General features: G+C 48.6%; 1 protein-coding gene across 2 annotated transcripts in view; it reads right to left on the minus strand.

Annotated features, from left to right (window-relative positions):
• Window positions 1–13,550, minus strand: part of RARA (retinoic acid receptor alpha) — a 191,530-nt gene that overhangs the window by 157,280 nt on the left and 20,700 nt on the right. The window contains exon 1 of one of the 2 annotated variants that reach the window (XM_081168684.1): window positions 3,361–3,604. The exons of the other annotated variant lie outside the window; for it this stretch is intronic. The gene's annotated coding sequence lies outside the window, so the exon portion shown is untranslated. Of the gene's footprint in view, window positions 1–3,360; window positions 3,605–13,550 lie in introns of those variants that run through there. 2 annotated transcript variants of the gene reach the window in all.

Consider the following 13,550-nt stretch of genomic DNA (forward strand, 5'->3'; position numbering starts at 1 on the left):
GGTCTCGCATATTCAAGACAGCTAAATGCAGGCCCTTCCTTAGGAGCTCGGTGCCAAATATGACTCTGAAGGTTTTCGTGCAATGTGCATTACTATACTGGTACGTGTTTTATTTTAAACACCCCTTCAGCCATTTTCATTTAAAGAACGAAACACGAAAAAGCAAAATGTATTGCTGTCTGGAGCAGAGATCCCTGAAACCTGGAAGATTACTGCTTTACTCTGTTAACTACACACATGGGATAAAAAATACAGAACATATCGTTTCAAACTTTTCTGGGTCCTATCGAACTATCTGAAAAGTAATAGAAAAGAAGGCCTTCTTTTTTTTAAGAGAACGGGATGGGGGAGGAATAGAACTAGCAGAACAGCTCTCTATAAAGTAGTTTGTAGAATGTAGTGTAAAGCTACATTAGGAGGGACCTAAAGATGCAGTTTGAGTGCCACTTAGAATGTGGAAAGGAATGCCATGGACGGGGCAGAACTCGCATCCAGAACTCGCGTGGAAAAACCTCACGGGCACAAACAATAGGGTTTGGGTGTTGGCAGCAGACAATGGGAGGCCCTGAATTCCCAGCATGCACCACAGAATGGGCAAAAAAACCCATTCACACATCAACCCTGGAGCTGGCCCAGTGATTCCCAACCCAAAGAATGCCAATACGAGGGAGAGGTTAAAACTGGCATAGGCAAACTCCGGCCCTCCAGATGTTTGGGACTACAATTCCCATCATCCCTAACCACTGGTCCTGTTAGCTAGAGATGATGGGAATTGTAGTCCCAAGCAACTGGAGGGCCAGAGTTTGCCTATGTCTGAGTTGGGGGGGTTGGACTCGATGGCCCTTGTGGTCTCTTCCAACTCTATGATTCTATGAGTTAAAAGCAAAGAAAGGAAAGAAAGGAAAAGGGAGAAAATCCTCTCCAAACCCATCTCCCACCCTGGACAGAGCAAACTGGCATGCCTAATTCTTCAACCACTGGATCTGTCCCCTCTGCTCCCACCCACACCCCCCAAAAAGAAAGCCCCTCCACCTCAGGATTCTTCAGAAAGTGGTTAAGAATGCAAGGTGCCTTTGGTTCAGATCTCCAGACAGAATTTAGTAGGCAAGCTCCCGTTCTTCCTGCCTCCCATCTGCCACATAGGTACAAAACTGACTTTACGGGGCTGCTGCGAGGATCACGGAGATAATGGGTGTGAAGCACTTTGAACGCTCTAAAGCACTGCCTACGTCCTAAGCTTTATCATTATTAAGCTACGCAACGAAAGAAAGAAAAAACAAAGAAAGAGTGCGCAGGGCAAACGCAGCACGATTAGAACTTGGACTTCTCAAGGGACCAGGAGGCGTTATATAGTTGACAACCAAGTTGAGCAAAGTTCCAAGGCTGGCAGGAAAAAAAAAAAATATTTTCTTTAAAGGCACAGGCATGTCCACACACTATGCATGGCTTTTCTTTTTCCTCCCGACTTTGAAGTCCTGCCAGCTGATAACTCATCTGAATGGATGGCTGCTCCCCTTCTTAAGGGTTTACCTTTTCCTCGATGACAGCTAAGCACCCAACCAGAGTCTGGTTTCTTTCATTTCTTTAAAACAGAAAAGCAGCCAACTGGTACCAGCCTCAGGCTCACACCCTACCACGGAGCACATCAAGGAAACAAAGCACCACCCAGGCACCAAGGAAGCTATTCTTCACACCCTTTGCAAAAGCCACCTTGCGCGCTCTTTGTAGACCTGCACAATGCCACCCATCGGGCGCTAGATGCACACAAAAATTACTCCCCAACTGGCCACCAGGTCCCAAAGCAGCAGCAGCAACACCACCGCAAGACTGGATCTCCCAAGCTATGGAGACTTGGGCACAAAAATGCAAGAGCCACGGCTCCAATTTCACACCCACAAGACTGCTCAGACTTTGCAAAAACACAGACCGAGTTGGAAACGTCCTCTTGAAAGCTAAGCCACGGTCTTGTTTTTCCACCCACAGGTCGACCAACCGCTGGCAGCTTTGCAAGGCGGATGCCGCTAGCTCTGCCGTCTTTTATTTGGACACCGAGATTCCCTGCAAAGGACAGGGACTGCCATCGTGCAGTCGAGGGAGGTGGCACGACCCAAGGCATTTCTTCCGACAGTTATCTTGAAATAAAGAAAGGGGGGGCGGCGACACTGAAGTGGTGGTTGGGTTTGCTGCCACCCCCCACCCCCGCCACCCACTAATAATATAAAGCGAACTGCAAAGCTGACTTCTGAAGGCACCAGAAGCGCCAACCACACCCACACGTGGCACACAGCACATATCAGCCTTTTCTTCCAAGCTCCAGAGAGAAAGATCCACACGGCTCACAGATTTTTTTAAAAAATGAATGTGCAGCAACCAGTCCAAACACTTCTTCCCCCCTCTAAAAAAAAGAAAAAAGCAACCTTAAATGGGAGATGCTGCAAAAGCACTTAGTGATGAGAAAGTCAGGAAGAACCATCAGCCCCCTAAACCCTGGGATGCCTCTTTGACCAGAGCATGGGGTGTCCCCCCCCCTACATTTACACATGAGACGTTTCTTCCAGAAAGTAAGTCAAAGTAGGAGAGACGGAAATAGAAAATGGGTGGGGGGATAGGGGTGCGTTTCTAGAAGAACGTGGGGCTTTATAGGATCAGAGGGAAACCTCTTCACTTCCACCCTTGTCGCAGGCGGTGGCGTTGGGGAGGGGGGAGCGGACAGCCCCAGTGACAGCTGGCCAGAGCTACTGGAAGCAACAGTTGGTTTTATTAAGCAGCCTCATGGAGAGAAGGATGGGGGTGTGTGGAACTGGAATTGAAGAATTCACACACACACACCTCAAAACGGCACCCCGAAATATCAGGCCCGCAGCTTTGCTCACCAAATTATGGCAGCAATTCCGGATTTAGCAACTTGCGCCAGAAGGGTGCCCCTTAAAAATTACTTTGGGGAGCGCATCCGATTTCAGCGCAACGGCTGCAGTTCAGAGGGGTGACGCGAGGATGAGAGATGTCATTGGCGAGGAAGGGGGTGCCAGGGGACGGGGAAAGAGAGAAAGACGGGCGATCCTCTCCGAATCAAAACACAACTTTGGGAAAGGAGGAGGAGGGAGGAGGAGGAAAGCGGCTGGGGTTTTGCAGTGTAATCCTAGACTTCGATCGGAATCTAGCAGGAACCAAACAAGCCCAAAAAGAAAGAAAGAAAGAAAAGAGAGACACGGACAGACTCCCTGCCCCCTCTCGCAACTTAACGCGCATAAAAGAAATCGCAAGAAAAAAACCTCCTTTTTACGCCCACCGTCTCCCAAACACACCCCGAGCAAAGTTTGCCAAAGAAAGGGAGGCGGGTATTCACGCTGGATCTCTTACCTGGAAGCAGGTCTCCTTTTTCCCCCTCCCCTCGGTCGTCTTCTCGGCTTCTAGGACGCGCACGAAACTCTCCACCGACCCCCCTCTTTTGCGCGCGATAGACTCAGAAGCGAAGCCTTCCTTCCCGCGAAGACCAGGAAAGACAGGCAACCCTGCGCGTCCAGCTTTGCAAAGTCGCACCGAACTGCTTGCTCGAGCTGCTTGCTAGCCCTGCTCGTGCGGGGACTGGGACGGAGCAGCGGGGGGAGGAGGAAGGGGAGGAGGCAATGGAACGTTGTGCTGGCCAGGGCGCGCGCCCCGGCGCTCAGCAGCCATTAAAGCCAGTCATGTGCTTGGGTGAAACTTTACACTGGAGCGCGGGGCTGAGGGATGGGGCGGGGAGGGGAGGGGGATAGGAGACCGAGGGGGGAGGAGACCGAGGGGGCCCGGGCCACGCCTATTTCCATTTTCCCAGCCAATGGCGCTGCTGCGGGAGACGGGAGGGAGGAGAATGCGGGGGGGGGGGCAGGGCAGGGTGGAAGAGCTGCCCTTGGCGGTTCAGGAGAAGTAACCCTTTGAAGTGTCTCCGGCTTTGTTGGGAGACGGGGAGGGAGGGGGGAGCGGAACTTTCAGCCGAGACTGGCGGCGCTTACTCGGAAGCAACACTCGCGGGCTTCCGCGGAACTGGCTTCCGAAGGCTGCAATGCATGCACACAGCTGGGGCGCACGGTGCAAGCCTTGCCCGCGTCTGTTCAGCAGTCAGCCCCGCAGCGGGGCTAATTCATGTAACGTGGGTGGGTGGGGATTTGCAGAATCGCTGCCCTGATTCGCGAGGAGATATGGATAGGATCTCTCGGGGATCGCCGCAGCGCAGCCCTGTGCACTGCGCCTTTAACTCCCAGGGAAAGCGCGCAGAAGGAAGGAGTTGCAACTTCTGGAAAGGGAGCGCAACATTTCTAAAGAGGGGGGTGCCGGGGAAGGTGGCGGGCAGCTGTTAAGAGGCTGAGCTGTGAGCCAGATAACTGCCCCATTCACATCTCCCGCCTCTCTCCCAGCCTTTCTGTCCCAACATGGGGTGTGGGGTGGGAATAACAACAGCCCTGGCTTACTTTGCAGGATGAATGAGACCGTTTTTGGAAGATAAACGTGCTGTTATTATCACCAGCATGGAGGCTGCGTATGAGACACCCTCTGACCTGGGCTGTCTCCCTTAACCCAAGCTGTGATTGAACGATGGGGCGGCAAGAGTGATGGATTTGAATGTGGAGGGACTACGACCGAGTCCCATCTCTGCTATGGACTCCCTGTGTAGGCTGGAGGAAATCCCTCTTTCAGCATCCATTTCCCCTCCCTGTAAAACAAGGGGCAACTTTTCCACCCAGGAATGTTTTGAATAATTAAATTCACGTTGCTCTATTGTATGGGTAGGCAAACTAAGGCCCGCGGGCCGGATCCGGACCAGTCGCCTTTTAAATCCGGCCCGCGGATGGTCCAGGAATCAGCATGTTTTTACATGAGTAGAATGTGTCCTTTTATTTAAAACGTATCTCTGGGTTATTTGTGGGGCATAAGAATTCGTTCACCCCCCCCCAATATAGTTCAGCCCCCCACAAGGTCTGAGGGACAGTGGACCGGCCCCCTGCTGAAAACGTTTGATGACCCCTGCTCTATTACGTTAAACAAGCTATAAAAGTGAGAAATAGCCACCATGGTATATGCCCTCTGGCAAAGGTGGCTAACCTGTGCCCTTCCAGATGTTGCTGGACTCCAAACTCCCACCAGCTCCAGCCATCCTTAGCGCCTGCAGGTACAGCAGGTAAGTCACCTGTGCGGCACTAGTAATGAGGAAGTGCACATGCTCTCTGCACTTTTTGCGCTGCTTCTGCATGTTCTGATACTGACAGCAAAATCCTATACATGCCTACATGAAAAGGAAGCCCCATGGAGCTCAACTGGTCTTATTCCATGAGGACAGGACTTCAGCCTGAGGGTGGCTTTTCTTTAAAAAGGAAAATTGTAAGGTTCCACAGCAGAGCCTTGCTTTGGATTAGGCTGCAAATGGAACCATAGAGTTGGAAGGGATTCCAAAGGTCATCTAGTCTAACCCAAGAATCTTTTGTCAAACATGGGACTCGAACACACAACCCTGAGATTAAAGAGTCTCAGGCTCTACCAAGTGAGCTATATGCAATCCTGGAAAGCGAGGTACCTGTGAATGGCATGTGTATGAGCTGTTCGAGGAGAAGCACAGATAATGCATTTGTAGAAGAAGAAGAAAAAAATCAAATTGCCAAACAAAAGAGTGGTTAGGGTGTTGGGCTGGGGCCTGGGAGACCAGGGTTCAAATCCCCCACTCAGCCATGAAGCTTTCTGGGTGACCTTGGGGCAGCCACAATCTCTCAGCCCAACCTACCTTGAAGGATAAAAAGGAGTGACTCTGTATGCCACCTTTAATTCCTTTGGAGGAAAGGTGGGGCATAATAATAATAATAATAATAATAATAATAATAATAATAATGGCATGGGAAAAATCAAATCCAGCAGTAAAAATAACCAAAACATTACTCCAACAAAGTGCACACAAGCTTTAAATAAAAGATCCAACTATATTGGTTATTTTGTCCAAGGTAGTAATTGAAGGGAAGGCTGAACTTTGAAATGAGTTTCTGTTAAAGGAACAATGAATCTAAAAGCCCAGCTCTACTAAAGCCACATGTCTGCAGAGCAGGTACCTGTTCTCTATCCCCCGTTCACTGGGTAACAGCTGTGGGCTCGCAATCGTGCAGGGACATCAAAATGAATTCAATTAAGTCCAGTTGAGGTCATGGTGCCCAGGCTTCAAATCCACGTGGCGTCTTTTTCTCAGAACTCCAACAGTTTATTTTAAGCATTCATTTCTCTGCAGCCCAAGAAGTTAAGGCTCTTACACTAGAGATGGCAGACTTCAGTCTTAGGTGGTCCACATGCTTTGTTTCTTTAAAAATAAAATCCCCAAGATTGGTCTTTAATTTACAAAGCAAGAGTGCATCCTCAGAATCTCTTCACACTTTAAGACATAATTAATTTGTGTTAACACGATCCTGAATTATGCACACATTTAAGAAAAAGTGTCTTGCAGACGAAAATCCACTCAGCCCAGCGTAGTGTGGGGTTTTTTGACAGAATCCCAAACAACCAGCAAGTCCCTAGGTATCTACCAGAAACTTGTCAGAGATGCCCATCTCTGCTTACCCAAAATTCCTAACCTGTATGTCAAGGGATGCTGCTGTGCCGTGAGGAACTGCCAGTATGCCACAAGTTGATTAATCAATTAATTGCAAGCTTCTGTGAACTGAAACATTCATCCCAGAGTTGTGGGTTCCAGTCCCACGTTGGACAAAAGATTCCTGCATTGGACCAAATGGCCCTCGTAGTCCCTTCCAACTCTACATTTCTATGATTCCATGATACACAGAGGATGTTGCCTGGTGCATCTGCATCATTTATTGCTCTAGTGTTGACTCCATCCAATCAGCTTCCACTTGAGAGCAAGAAATTCTGCCACATCTCTCTGCACTATATTGATCAGTTCGGTCATTTGCAATGAGTAGACGGAGCCAGACTCCCTGAGCTCACAGAACGCTGCCCATTGGACATCTGTATCAAGTCATTGATATGGCCAAAAAAGGGGTCCTCACCACTCCTCTAAAAACGAAATTTTATCAGATATAGGAGAGAACCATACCTAGCTCTCAAAGTTGTGGAAATGCTTACATTATTGAGATTGCCAGGTCACCTGATGCTCAGACTCTCTTGGGACAGAGCCTGGGAGAAAAGCAGTTGAAGAAGAAGAGTTTGGATTTGATATCCCACTTTATCACTACCCAAAGGAGTCTCAAAGCGGCTAACATTCTCCTTTCCCTTCCTCCCCCACAACAAACACTCTGTGAGGTGAGTGGGGCTGAGAGACTTCAGAGAAGTGTGACTAGCCCAAGGTCACCCAGCAGCCGCATGTGGAGGAGTGGGGAAGCGAACCCAGTTCACCAGATTACGAGTCCACCGCTCTGAACCACTACACTACACTGGCTCTCTAGTCACAGTGTCACAGAACAGAGGCTTATGGGGACAGAGGATGATCAGCGCTGGATTTCGGGCGGTTCCCCCCATACAGGATTCAGCCCCTGAGGGAGCCTGAGGATCCCTACCGCTGGGGTAGAGCCTAGCTTTGCCTAATGACCCAGTGTTGGGCCTGATAAACACGGGAGCAGAATGAACAGCAGAATCTCTTGAACCAGGCAGAAAATAGGACTTGCTCTCAAAGGTAGTCTCTTTTTTTTCTCCTCCAGCACAATGTTCCAGGAATGAGCACTGACGCAACTAAGCTCAAAATTATATCCTCATTTTTTAAAAAAGTTTAGATACCAACCTTTTGGGGCCTAAAGGTAACCTAATTAGGATCCCGCAAAATGGGAATAATCCCAGGATCAGAACCAATAGCATTGTTTTTCCTTTTTTTTAAAAAAAGAACTGTATGTATGGGAAATCAATTTTGTTGGGTCTTTAGCTCTGAAGCTATCCCAAAGCCAAGACTTAGCTTGCACTAAGGGGTGGGTCTGGCTGTCCTTGCCAGAAGCAGAAGAAAACTGTCTGCACAAGGAGCAACTCCCCCTCCCAATCAAAACTCCAGTTATACATACACACACACACACACACACACACACACACACACACACACACACACACTATGGCAAAGGCTGCATTTTCCTTTGCCAAGCTCCTTGCTGTCCATTTATATTAATTGCCAGAAAGGGACCGGAAACGGATCTGAGGGGGAGGAGAAGCAGGAGGGGGAAGTCTCTCCCCCCCCCCCTTCAGTCCAGGCCTGATTTATGGCCTGGAGTCCCAGGCGGGAGTTTCTGGGCGTCAAGATGGGGAGGGTGGGGAGAGAGAGAGAGAGAGGAAACAGAGATGAGATGGTCTGAAATGGACATCTTGCATCTTGATGAGGAACAGCAATGCTTTTCCAGGATTGGGGAGGGGAGCGTTTTGCTAGATCCATTTGGCTCCTGTGGCCAGCAAACCGGAGTGGGTCTGCCTGCATTACAGGGATGGGGTCTGGGAGCTAGGATTCCTAGGTTTTATTTCCCCCTGCTCCCCCTCCCCAGTTCTGGGAAGGAATTCAGGTCTAGCGTAATGGTTTTTCGGAGCACACAACAGGAGTCGCTAGGGAGGCACAGATCTTTGCCAGGAAAGGCGCAAGACCCTTGCCAAGGTGTGTCTTGATCCAACTAGGAGGCAGCGACAACCCATATATCCCTATGTGTTCAAGGGCAAGACAGATGGGGTGGGGGGCTGGGCCCTCCAACCTCTGTGCTATGTGTTAGTGCTGGGTAGCTAATGGGGGAACCCCTCTATTCCCCTTTATAAGACTTGTTTACTCTACAAAGACCCTTCAAAGCAAACTGTACGTTCATGCAACCCTACTCTTTCCTCTTCCCCTTGGATGAACACACAGCTGTGCCCTCCTTTACCTCTCATGCCCCACTAAGGCAGGAACAAGAAGAACGCTACGCAACCGCCATGATTCTTGCAGCTGGCTGCTTTTCCTTCCTCTGGTTGCAGCTAATACACTATCTGAATTGCCTTTCCATATACTTTGCTCTAGGTTTCTGGCCAAATTCAGCTCAAGGGGTGGCACGCAAGAGCCTTGGACAGTGACAGTATTCGTTGACCAGCAAAGTTCACCATGGCAAATTGTGACAACTCTGGGCACTAGGAAGGCTTGAGCAGCGCATGGCTAAGAAGCAGGACTTACTTGTCCACTTGGCCCTCTGACACTGACTTAGTGTGAGTTCCTCAAAATCTATTCCCCCTTTGAGATATTGATCAGAGTATATTTAAAATGAGGGGTGGGAAGGGAAGGAATGGTGGGTCATTTGCTAAGGAATGGTCATGTGTTAAAACCCAAAGGCAACCTTTTTTAAAAAAAAAAAACCTCTTGCCCATCCTCTTGCTATTAAAGATACAGCATTCATATATTCTGAATATTATTTTTGCAATCTAGGATGAGCGCTTAAGTTCAGATCTCCAGTTCCAAAGGGACCAGGCGCTTATCAGACCAACATGTGCTTTCTCTCAAACCATGCAAAGTGTGCTTTCACATGACCTAACTCACCATGCTTGCAGAACCTGAAATTATTATTGTAAAGAAGCAGTGGTGTAACAGGGGGAAAACTTTTTGTGTGTGGCGGTGCAGGGTGGCGGGAGCACACAGACAAGGAAACACGGTATGTAGCCACACGGGTCTCAATATGTCTGATTCCCCTTTGAGAGCAAACGCGTCTCTATAAGCATGAGATCAGGACTGCGGTTCCACTTTTCTGCAGGTGAAATTCTGAAGTCTGCACACCCTAGAACAGACTTCAGATTTGGCACAAAACTCTCCAAACCCAGAAATCGCAGCAAACAGGTTCAAATGGCTTCAGCGGCCACTGCAATAGCCATGCTCTCAAATTATGGATCTCTCACTGCTCAAAGGCAGATGCACCAGCTTATCTAACAGAGGGGCATGGGCCATTTTAATCTAGCCTTTTAAATGTATTTTAATCATCCTCTTAGCAACCCTCCAAATCCTTCTAGGATCGTATCCAGTATTAAGACTGTAGAGTACAATTTCTGAATCTACTCCTCCCTGAAGGCATAGTGTCCCTATTGTTAATTTAACCCCCCTGGTGCATACTTACTGCACCCAATACTGATCTGCCCCGCTTCAACTTCTTCCCTCTTGCTTGGTTTCGCCATCCTTTTCTCGCCCCACAAGCAACTGGATCCCAGCAGAATGGTCCACTCTTCCCTCAGCCAATTCAAAGACCCTGCTAACCCACCCCACCCCACCCCTACAAGCTGGGTTGTCAGTCTTGATGGAGCCCAGCCTTCAAGTTCCTTCCCCAACGAAGCCAGGGGAGAGTGGCAGATTTATCTTTTCCTACAAAGCAAGGGGCCTCCGGGACCCTTTGAAGCCAGCAGAGGGGCCCAGGCAGAGGGCAGCTGGCTGGAGAGCAGAGCCTGCTGGAACACACACACCACCACCCCACACTGACGACGACGCCCCCCCCCACCACACGCCCTCCCCATCCAGATCGCAAAGAATTCCTGCCTTCAAAAAGCCCTTGTTTTATATTCAAGTAACTACCACCCCGACCCCCTGCCGAAAACAATAAGAATGAAAAATATTTTTTTGAAGAACAACCACAGTAAGAACGGCTTGTCTTCTTCTTCTTCTTCATGCGCCCACAAGAGGGAAAAGAGCCGTCTTGGAGCAGAAGAGGACTCTTGGCTCACCATCAGCCTCTGGAAAGGCGAATGCTGATGCCCATCAGCACCATACCTTTAACACACTATGCTGTCCTCTGCTGCAAAAGCACTTCATTCCTGGCTCTCGCTCCTCCTAAGCCTTCATACTGAAGCTCTCACTTAGCATGTCCCTTGCCTCTTCCACCCTGTAATTGCTCTCCTACTCCCAATCAGTCTGGTCAAGAAGCAAGGTAAGAGGGTTGATCTGCTGTTGCGAATGTTTACAGCAGTTCTGCAAATAAGGCCACGGACTTTACTAGCCCAAGATGGACTTTACTTGCAAATAAGTCCATAAACTTTACTGGCCCAGCCCACAAACCTTACCAGCCTACTACGCGATCTTCCTGGAAGAAGAATTGAACCAAATCTCTTCCACTCTAGAAAAGATTTCCTGCCCGGTCACCTCCTTTTGCACTAGGCTTTTACTCTGGAATATTCACTCTTCATTTACTCACACTTTTTACAACCTGTACCAGTCAATTTAAAAAAGAATGGAATGGTAGCCTGACACCTGCCTGACATTTATTTATGTAAATAAACTGAGCGCTACTCTCCATTTTTTTGTTTTTGCTTTAAACCTTTTCTCACATGTGCAGTGACATTTTGTGTGATTGAGCCTATAGCCACTTCAGGAAATGGTTAAGTACTTTTTAAGTAGTGTTTTAAATCTCTCTTAATTTGCACTAAAATGCTTTTTCACCTACATTAAAGATATCGTAAGGTGTTTTTGCAATAGCACACTTGAATTAATAGCATTTTAGTGCAAATTTTAAAGCAGATAGCCTGATAAACTAACATGATTGCATTGCTATTTGCTTCCCACAAACAGGTATCTCATACTTGGTAGTTTGGATGGAACATAGTGGCAGGTTTTCACACAAATATACCATGTATCCCCTAGGTATGGAAGCGCACTTGCAATTCCAGATGTAAGTACAGAGGAATGACCTGGTAGCACTAAAAGTAACCAGTCCTGAGTAGCATCCCTATATGAGAACCTTACTCGGCAATAGGTGATCAGGCAAGTGGCTATTTACAAGGCTTAATTGTGGATTTTTGTGCATCCCAACTCTGTTACTGATTGCAAACAGAGAGTCAAAATGCGTTGGCTATTCTGAACTGATTAACATTTGCTTAACAATATGATCTTAGGTATGTGACAAACTTAGCTTCCATTTTGTGATTGGTGCCAGTGGAAAGAGTAAAGGAATGCAGAGCACTGTCTTCTCCCTTTGTAGCAAAAATTGGCACAGAGTTCTGTTTCCTTCTAAGAGCCCAGAAGCCTTACTTACCAGGACAGAGTGCTTTAGTACATCTTAAGAGACTGAAACAAATATACAGAAAAGACCCCACTGCCTCAGAGACTGTACCCTCCATATTCTTGCACTGGGTTCCCAAGATGAGAAACAGCTGGGGGGGAGGGGAAATGGGGCTTATTCCCAGGAAGCAGGGAAAGAGATCCCAAATGAACAAGCAGAGACAGACAGATACACTATATCCCCTTCTGCAATGCAAGCCCCCTCTCCCCAGGCCCATCCATCCATCAACACCATGTGCTCAGCATCTAGGAATGGTCCAAATGTTTGCCAGATGTGTGTGCTGCTGCCCCTTCCCAACCCTGCCAGCAATAATTCCAGGGCAAGCACATCCCTGTGATCTAGGAGATATTGGACAGAGGCAGAGGTGAGGGGTTTAAATTAGGGTGTGTTTTGTTTTTTTAAAGGTCTTTCCTCAGAAAACATCAGTTGTAATACAAAGGGTTGCACACAGCAACCAGTTTTCTCCAAATGGACCAAGATGACTCTCACCAAACTATACGTTACTTGCTTGGGGATCACTGTAAGCAGACAGTTAATAGATCCCAATCAGAGTCTCTCTCATTCTCTCTCTCACACACACACAATTCTTCCACCAGCAGCAGAAAAAAATCCCAAATCCTGGGCAGGGAAAAGAGAGGGTTGTTGGGGCCCAAGCCTCTTTGAAAGCCATTCCCTCCTGCATGAAGGCCCTTTCTCCTAACCTCAACCATGTAGGCTGTGAATACTTAACTGCACTCTGCACATGCTCAGAGGCCCTTCTTCCCCCTTACAATTATTTCTCATACCCTGGGGGTAACCCCCTGACACTCACAAAAGTTCCCCGACTCTGCTCCCTCTCAAATTAAGGGCTGGGATCACATGGCTGACACAATTAGCCCAGAATATAGTAGTGATCCCCCCTTAGAGAGCTGAAATTATCTGATTGGCCGCAGCAGCTCATCCTCTCTTCTAGCTTCCTGATGGGAACTTGAGACCAACCCAAAGCTAGCAGGGGAGGCTCCTTGGAGGGGGTACAGGACTGCATCAGCCCCGAACGTTATCTGTCAAGTCTCCTGCAGCCAGCCAGCCAGGGAACACAGCCTGCCGACTTCCGCCAGCAACTGGCAACTCCTGGTTCCATCTGGAGTCCAAACACGATTCAACCAGCTGGAATAGATTTGGAGGGACAAGGAGCGAACACAAAAGTGTGGGGGGAGGAGCGGGGGGCCTCAGTAGTCCTCCCCGCCCACCGGCTGCCCCTTTTGCAGCATGGGGGCCCGTGGCCCAGCTGGGAGCAATATGGGGAGAGATACCGACCTGCTCCTGCTACCGTCCTGTGAAGTCATGAGTGACGGCTCTAAAAGCAGCCACCCATCAGATTTGGCGGCAGCAGGAGAAGTCGGTAGTTTGAAAGCACTCACATCCTTCTAAACACCCCCTGTTCCTATCCTATGGGCCTGCCCTAATCCCCCACACCCCAAATCTGGGTACAATGGTACCTCAGGTTACATACACTTCAGGTTACATACACTTCAGGTTACAGACTCTGCTAACCCAGAAATAATACCTTGGGTTAAGAAC

This window comes from Podarcis bocagei, assembly GCF_964188305.1.
Source record: "Podarcis bocagei genome assembly, chromosome: 13".
Lineage (NCBI taxonomy): Eukaryota > Metazoa > Chordata > Lepidosauria > Squamata > Lacertidae > Podarcis > Podarcis bocagei.